Source organism: Centropristis striata, chromosome 19, assembly GCF_030273125.1.
Source record: "Centropristis striata isolate RG_2023a ecotype Rhode Island chromosome 19, C.striata_1.0, whole genome shotgun sequence".
Taxonomy (NCBI): domain Eukaryota; kingdom Metazoa; phylum Chordata; class Actinopteri; order Perciformes; family Serranidae; genus Centropristis; species Centropristis striata.
In genome coordinates, this window is record NC_081535.1 from 28,775,452 (window position 1) to 28,784,213 (window position 8,762).

At 37.5% G+C, this 8,762-nt stretch overlaps 1 long non-coding RNA gene and 1 other non-coding gene across 2 annotated transcripts; both read left to right on the plus strand.

Moving 5' to 3' along the window:
• Nucleotides 1-343: 343 nt before the first annotated feature.
• trnav-cac (transfer RNA valine (anticodon CAC)) lies at nucleotides 344-416 on the plus strand. The gene has a single exon. It is a non-coding gene; the product is annotated as a tRNA-Val (tRNA).
• Nucleotides 417-2,576: 2,160 nt separating this feature from the next.
• On the plus strand, nucleotides 2,577-3,819 carry LOC131992803 (uncharacterized). The gene is made up of 2 exons (XR_009396250.1): nucleotides 2,577-2,874; nucleotides 3,546-3,819. It is a non-coding gene; the product is annotated as an uncharacterized LOC131992803 (long non-coding RNA).
• Nucleotides 3,820-8,762: the final 4,943 nt, after the last annotated feature.

Sequence of the window (8,762 nt, forward strand, 5' to 3'; positions counted from 1 at the left end):
ACCAGGTCACATAGTGCAGCACCTGCTGGTCACACACACACACACACACACACACACACACACACACCACATCCCCTGGTAGTCACAAAGCTCCATAATATAAATGGGGGAAAAAACAAGAATTTCATGCATCGGCCTACAATTGGAAAATGGTTGAATTTCTTCACTTCTTTTCTTCAAAATGAAATGCTGACATCACAAAATGCATGGTTTTATAGCATAATAGATGGATAGATGATAGGTATAGCGGGACACACACACACACACACACACACACACACACACACACACACACACACAATACAGGGCCACCTCTATCAGATCGTCATGCTTGGTTAAATCAGTTTCTGTAGTGTAGTGGTTATCACGTTCGCCTCACACGCGAAAGGTCCCCGGTTCGACCCCGGGCGGAAACTCATTACTTTGTCCGTGACCTAGAGGTAGCCGAATCAGGCTTGTAACCAGAAGGTCACCAGTTCAAATCCCAGGATTCAATCATAGACTGTATATAAATAATGGACGTAGTCACCGTGACGTCACCCATTGGTTTGTGGACTGCCCGTTGGAAGCCTCGAGTTCATCGTTACACTCATCGCCATCTTGTTTCCGATACGCGGAGCAGACCATAATTGGACTGTCGCGGAGCGCGAGTGATCTGACGACACTGACTACAGCCTCTCTACACCGGCAACCCGACTGAGAGAAGCCGCTGCTAATTCATGTTAGCATTAATTGGAGCATTAACTGGGATGTTACTTTTGGCTAGCAAAAAAACAAAAACAAAATGTATCTTTCTTACCTCAGGAAACTGAACAGCGACTCCTTGGAGTGTCTGTTAGTCCAACCAAACACTGAACAAGACATTTTTACTGAACAAAACGTTCAAATAAACTGTCATTAAGTGAAAATACAGTGTGAAAGGGTCAAAGTTATGAGACCAAAAAGCTAAACGTCCGCTTTTCTATCTATATAACGTTATATATAACTTTATTGACACATTGCCGTGGATACGCATTGCTCTGCTTCTCCCCTGGTGACGGCTCGCCTTGTCAGTGACCTGTCAATCAAAGGTAGCCCCGCCCCAAATCATATGATTCTTTATCTTCTATTTTCTTCTAAATGGGGCCATTATTAGAACTATTGACATCAAATTGTCTTGAAGAAGACTTTTTACTAGCGATTGAGACCATAATAATGTCCCTGAAAATTTTTTCTGAGGTAATAAATCAAGTGAGAAGTTTTCAAATTTATCACTGAAATGAATGGGCAGATTTCTTTTGCAGCCAAACTTAGCATCCCCTTTTGGAATTTTCGGTGAATTGCAGGCTTTATGCACTTCCTGGTGGCCTCCATGCTCAGGCACGGAGATTGCTGCCTGGATTCAATCAACGAATTAAGTGACCTAACCCCCTAGGCAGCTCCCCGGGTGCACCGAAATGCTGCTCCCCACTGCTCCTTGCATGGCATTGACTTGTCTGTAAAACATGGATGGGTTTTCAGTGCGTGTCACATTGGCTCCCAGGTATATGTCACATCTTCCATGGGGCCTCCGGAGCGCATCAGGCCGCCCTCCACCAGACATATTCTCGTAATTTTCCTTTTGAAAGTAGAGATTACTGTTCTGTGTAAATCCTTTGTGTGTCGTGAAAAAAGAATATTGTTTAAAAAAAAAAGGGGGAGAAGAAAAGGAATGAACATTTAAGAAGTTAAAGACACTCATAATGCACAAAAATAACTTTGCACTTATGTCTGTCTTTAAGCTGCAATCTAGATACATAGATAATTTACAGGAAAATACATTATAAACCCTATAGCAGTTGCTATAAAAGACCTCCTGTGTAGGGCGCAGTATAGGTAGGCAACGAATCGCGAGGTAGAGCTCATAATTCAGTGCTGTGTTCCGATACCCATACTTCCCGTACTTACTATACTTTTTGAGTTTGAGTGCGCAGGGTGTTCCGATTCTGATCGCGGCAAAAAGAAGTGAACCTAAAGGACCCGGATGGTGCCCTCATAAGTGTGCAATGATGTACACTTTACGCCCTCAACGGCCGCCATCTTGTCTACGTAGCGGAAGAGGCGGAACCAGGCAGAGCCGCTCAGCTCGAAAAAAAATGTTTTAATGGTGGCGGAAATTACATCACCTTCAGCTCCTGAATCCTACAGATGTAAGTTTTGTCGTACATTTTCATGTTTACATTTTACAATTGCCTCTGAATAGTTTCTTTCATGTATTGACATAACACTGCTCTTGTGGTTACAGTTGTTATTGTCCGATATAGTCCGGTTTAGCATGCTTCAGCTAGTTATCCGTTAGGAGCTAGCTCGAAATATAGCAAACAAGTTGCGATTTGCCTAGGTATTTATCTTGTCGATGCGTTATGTTTTTGTAAATGTTTTGATAGTAATTGCATATGCGACTTTAAATGAAAGTCAATACGTTATTGCACTTGAACAGTAGTAACGCTAGTGGTCTTGAAGACATGTCACCGCGCCAGGTGTGTTTTTGTGTTCACGTTAGCACTAGCTACCCTGCGGTATGGAAACGTGAAACTTAAGTTTGGAGTTCCTTAGATGACAAACCATTTTCTTATTGCCGTCGGTCTTGTTCTTCAATATAGAGACTGATGAGGACACGGTCACGTGATATTTAGTGGTGGGAGAACCACGAACGCGGCTGGATACAAGTAAGTGCAAACGAGTGTATCCATACCTATTGATCGTCGAGCAATATATTTACCAAATGTAAATTGCTTGTTGTCTGCTCAATCTGTAGACCGATGTGTTGTACTAATACTATTGTGTTTATGTGCCTCTATAACATGTTAACCAGAGTGTTCCTAGAAGACCAGACGAATGGAGAATGAGCAACAGGTCTGCTTCGCTGATTTCTGTCTTATAATTTCAGTTTAGTTACTCATTTTTTTATATGACTACAAATGTTGAAAAACTAATATGAATCCCTGGTGATATGTGGTTTGTAAGCTAAATGAATGTTAAGTATGTAAATATTAAAGTGTCACGGTTACTTGTAGATGAGAAATATTGCCAACACCGTAGCCAACTGTTACTTTGTTTCCTTGTTTCTTTCGGCTCCTGGGCGTTTGTGGGTTATGGCTGTATGTATAAAAATATATTGTCGGTGTCTGGGACTTTGTGGGTTATGGCTTTATCTATTTTATACAATCTATGGGCTGAATGTGTGAAAATCCGTTGTTGGTTTGATACAATGTTAAAAATGTTTAAGCTAATGCTAATGTACAGTTAAAAAAGAGTTACAGTTAAAAATCAGTTGAAATCAGTTACAATGGCAGTTTGGTTTTTGTGTAATACTAAGTTTATTTTCTTGGAAATATGTGAAATTGAACATTCATGTGAATGTTATGCAAATCTGCTTAGAACCAGTGCTTCAATGCAGACAAATAACAGAAATAATTCATGCTTGCAGTGAAAAGGTTAAAATTGAATATGTAAAAAAAAATAATCCAGACAAACAGAGAATGAGCAACAGGTCTGCTTCGCTGATTTCTGTCTTATAATTTCAGAAACTCCAATCAGAGGATTATCCTTATATCTGTCAGCGGAGACCAAGCCAGGACCCGATACATGTGCTTCATCAATGATGATATTTACCTGCTGTATGAAATTTTAGACTCAACAATTAGACTGTGGTTTGTTACAATTGTTTTTTTAAAATCAAAGTCGGTCAAATAAGTGCTGATAATACCTTTTGATTCCTATCGCAGTTGTATTTATTTCATATGCATCATCCCTAAATCCTGTTACCTTGTTATTAAATGAATGTAACTCATACTATCAGTCGAAAATGGCTCAATAAATATGTTGAAATGAAGTTACAATGTGGATGCAATATGCAGAGGTGGAACTATATTTTGTTACCTGCCGAGATCTGCATCGTTCCTTTCTCAGACCAGGTAGGTATTAAATGTATGAACTGTCCACTCAAAACAGTCTAAAATATGAACTGGTAAAAGCATTTCACTCCTAGATATCCAGAGACAAAGTTATGGTGCATGCATTATTTGGCAAGACTCAAATCTGGCAAGACTCAAATACCTGCCGAGATCTGCATCCCCCAGTTATTTCAGTCATAGATGATAATAGTGATATAATTATAATAATAACAAAAATAATATAATATTGATATAATAATAATAATCGCAATAGCAACAATGATAATAAAATAACAATTATAATGATAAGAATAGTAATAGCAAATACAATATATTATGTGTGTGTATGTATATATATATATATATCTTTTCGTTCTATCTCTGTCTGTCTGTCATGTCTGACGTTTGACAAACAAACGTGAAAATAGACAACTGACGATTTATTATCACTTTTATTGTTAGAAACACCATTCCTCCATAGACGGTCCTCCTTTCGGTCCTGTTTCAAGATGGCCGCCCTGTATGGCACGCCGTTCCAGTGGGCGGCAGCAGTCAATGGCGTCTATGGCTGTATCCCAAAATCAAGGATCCTTCCTTGGTAGGCTCCTTCCTTCTGAGTCGGGTCCTTCTGAGTCGGGTCCTCCAGAGACGAGGCAAGAGTCCTTCCTTTCACTGTAATAACGCACAAATGGAACAGCCTTCAGAGTGCAGCTGTGCGTCATTGTGTAATTGAATGTCCTGCTTTAATTCAGTGCCGCAATTTCAAAATCAGTTCACAAGATGGATGTGGCTTTGACATCAGCACTCTGACACATATTTGTGAAAATGGAAGAAGATGCTTTAACCCTTAATAGGGCACTCATTGAAATACTTGCAAATTTCAACCCTAGAGAATATTGGAGGATATTACATACAGCCAGAATGTTGACTGTGGAATGTGTAAAAAAAACATACAGACCCAGGGGAGGGGGGTAATATTTTGAGAAAAAAGTTTACGGGATCAACATGGCCAATATACGAGAAAAAAATGCGCGGATTTATGAGATTTAAAGTGGTGAATCTGCGAGAAAAAAGTTCCTTTTTTTCATAAATTTGCGACTTTTAGAGCAGATTTGCCACTTTAAATCTCTTAAATCTGTGACTTTTTTTTTTTGTAGATTTGCCACTTTAGTAAATTTGCAACTTTTTTCTCTAAATATTATTATTAATATTATTTTCGTTCATACTTGGCCCAGGTCAAGGTCAATAAAGTTAATATTATTATATTGTTGTCATACTGATTGGTCAGATGTCATGGTGTCACTGTCTGTGATGTAGCCTGATCTTTGCTGATTAGCTGGAAGAAATCCATGTGGTTCTACAACCAAACAGAGAGACAAGGGGACCTCATTTAGATATCCACTGAAGTTACCAAATATAGTTATTCGCCTGATAAAGGGTTAAGGTTGAAGCTCCACGATTTAGCAAGTAAAAGCCACAAAGTGGATTAAATCTGAATATTTCATTGATCTTGGCTGAATTGCCGCTACTTAGTTTCATAAAAGCAGCGGCGCATAATTCACCATGGGAATGTGTTCTGTGATTTTTTATTTTACAGTACAGTAAAATAACAGTTATTTATAAATAACAATAACGGATAATAGTGGACTTTCGCTCCCTGTAAACACAATAAAGAAATGTATAACTTTCTGAAAGGCATAGCAGCGTATTAACTTTGCACATAGTATATCATCATCTGATGCATATGAATTAACAATTAATAACTTTGGCGACTGAGACAGCAATTTAATTCATTATCTTTTAGCTAAATATTCTGGCATTTGTGTATGGATATGGTTTGCATGACTTTGAACACAAGTTTTGTAAGTTATGTGATAACCAATATTCAGTGTAAACTGAAAATACTTACATATTTAAATTCATATTGTGCCGCAGCCTTTGTTTGGTTCAGTTGGTTTTGTTTTGTTTGTTACTTGAGTCACGATATGATATTTTTGCGATTTTAAGCATTTTGCAATATGGTGAGTATTGTGATACAATATATTGCGATTTAACTGTTTACCTGCATTTTGTGTTCACAAAATTAAATTCAATCAAGAATTGTTTTGTCCAATAAGAGAAAATTCTCAGTCTGTTCATCTCACTTCAGTCTTTTTATTTCTCCACAATGAGAGTCAAACCCACAGACTGACCAACAAAGTATTCAGTCAAACTGAACTGAACTGATATCAAACATGTATGGACGACAAAAACTGCAGCATTTTATCAAACTTTCACAAACAACAAGCCTCACTGCTCTCAATGGCCCTCATTTATCAAACGAGCGCAGATCTGAGCGTATATTTCGTCTTATGACAGGGTCCACGTGTGATTTATCAAACAATCTTATCTCTCCAATCACAGCGTAAAAATGATCGGCTGTTGATAAATGTGGCGGCTCGAAACAAGCATCATTTAAATGTCACGCCCTAATATATACCTGATTCAGATGACTCGCCTTCAGAGTTTACGACACCGAAGGGCGCAATACGGCCAAAAAGAGGATTTTTTTTCTCCCCCTAAAGTCAACTTTATTAGCAAAGTGCACCGTTACAAATGACAATAGGGGAAATATAGACATATTAAAGAAATACGCAGCGATGGAGGTTGATGAAATAAGTACTTATAGTTATAAACTCAAACAAGTTCACTGAATATTTTACATTTGGAGCACAGACTTAAAAGTTTTCACAGCTTTTTGGTTGAAAGAGGTAAACAAAGTTTTAATTCAAAAAGAAGAGGAATTTCTCAGAGGCAGAAAGTGAAACGCTGATGTCCAACAGCTTCAACACAACAAACTGGTTTTGTTTGGCAGCATAAAAAGTGAAAAGGAAGGAAATCAGTGGTGCTGTCAGCAGAGTAGCGGACCATTAAACTCCCGGCGAGGTTTGAGTAATTACATCGTGATATATAAAGCCTAATAATCTATATAATATCCGAATATTGCTATTATTATGATGGAGATATATTATTCACCTCTTCAAAACACCACAGAGTTTGATCAGCTCCAGGCATCGATACAATAGTCTCAGATCAATTCTCCGACTCAGACGTGTGGACTTCACGCTGACTCAAATTTGCGTACACGAGCTGAGAGCAGATGTGAGATCTGATCGTACCCTCCGCTCACGTCCAAATTGATAAATGCCGAGGCTTGTGTAGAAATTATCTTACGCCCTCTTTACGCTCACTTTCTGACGTACGCTCGTTTGATAAATGAGGGCCAATGTTTTTGAATGAAACATAAAAAAAACTAAACTTTGCAGCATTATTTTGACAAGATTTCCAGATGCACGTGGTGCCTAAAGATTCCTTAGATCTTCTAGTTCCATATGATACCAGTATCTCCAGTATATTCCTAACAGTGAACCCGATACGGCCTCCGGAAAACAGCGAAAATACTGCTGGCTGTCAGAACGCTAAATTTCGTAACTTTGAGGCCATGAATAAATATAATATGGCCACACAAAATATCACGATACTATGCTGTATCTATTTTTCCCCCACCTCTAGTTATTACAATGGGTACAGAATTATTGTGTCTCTCTCTGACTGCAGGTTTTTCACTCTACAGAACCACCTTCCAGTGTGGAACAACATTTTTAATTTCCAGCTGGTCCAGCAGATTATAGATACAATCAGAATTTGAACAATTTCAGTAAATACCCATTCATTAAAAATGTTTGGGATCTGAGGACTGGCCAGGACATCTCTAGTTTTAGTTCCTGCACACTGAATACTGCACACAGGATTCATCAGCATGTATTTTTGATAGAAAATTGTTTGAGTAAATAGTGAGGATGATCTGCTTGTCTGTTTCATATCATTCTAAACTGAAATTTGTAAACTGTTGGTTGGACAAAAGAGGACATTTGGCTCTGGAAAACTGTGATGGTGAATTTTATTTATTTTCTGACATTTTATAATCAGAATTGCGGGTACATTTGAAGTTTAGACAAAGTAAGAATTTTATTTTATTTTTTTCCATAAAACTTTTTTCATTCCCATAGAGAATACTTTAAATTTAACACTTCCAGCATTTGCCTTAAACATGTAAGATTTAAAATATTTAATCTGAAAATCATGGTAGTAACAGTAAAGTCAGTCAACTCTGTTGCAGACAAATTAGGGTAAATATTTATAGTACTCAAATGTAATACATTTTAAAACCATGTCTTTCCTAAGAGAACTTTTGTCTTTACATCCACTAATTCAACTTTAAATTTTCTAAGATAAAGATTCTTTTTTCAGGAGTAAAAACATTGACACATTTAATTGGAAAGTTGCCAAGACAGTTTGGATTTTCTCTAAATATAGATCCAAAAATGAATGAAATGCTTTGAAAATTCATGTATAGTGAGAATGTTAGTTATGACGCAGCTTCTGGTTAATTTGTCAACAATAAAACATATTTAATTAGAATTTGTTTAAACAAAACTGTGTGAAACAGAGTTGACGGCTATGTGAACAGAGTTGACATGAATAACAGAGTTGACAAACTATGTGTGAAAGGCCAAAAACAGTAACTCTGTTATCATTAAAATTTTGACACATGTAACAGAGTTGACGATAACAGAGTTGACATTTTCCACCATTTTGTGCTTTAACTCCACATGCTAGCTTCAAATCAGATACCACATGTCTAAAACCATAATTTTATGAATTTTCAGATTCACTAGAATATCATAGTAACAGATTTGACATATAATTAATCTACTGTTGGTGTATTCTCAACATTTTGTACAAATTATTGAGACAGAAAGTTTTCGATTCCATAGTTCCCTCCAAATCTTTTCTGCAAGAGGAAGT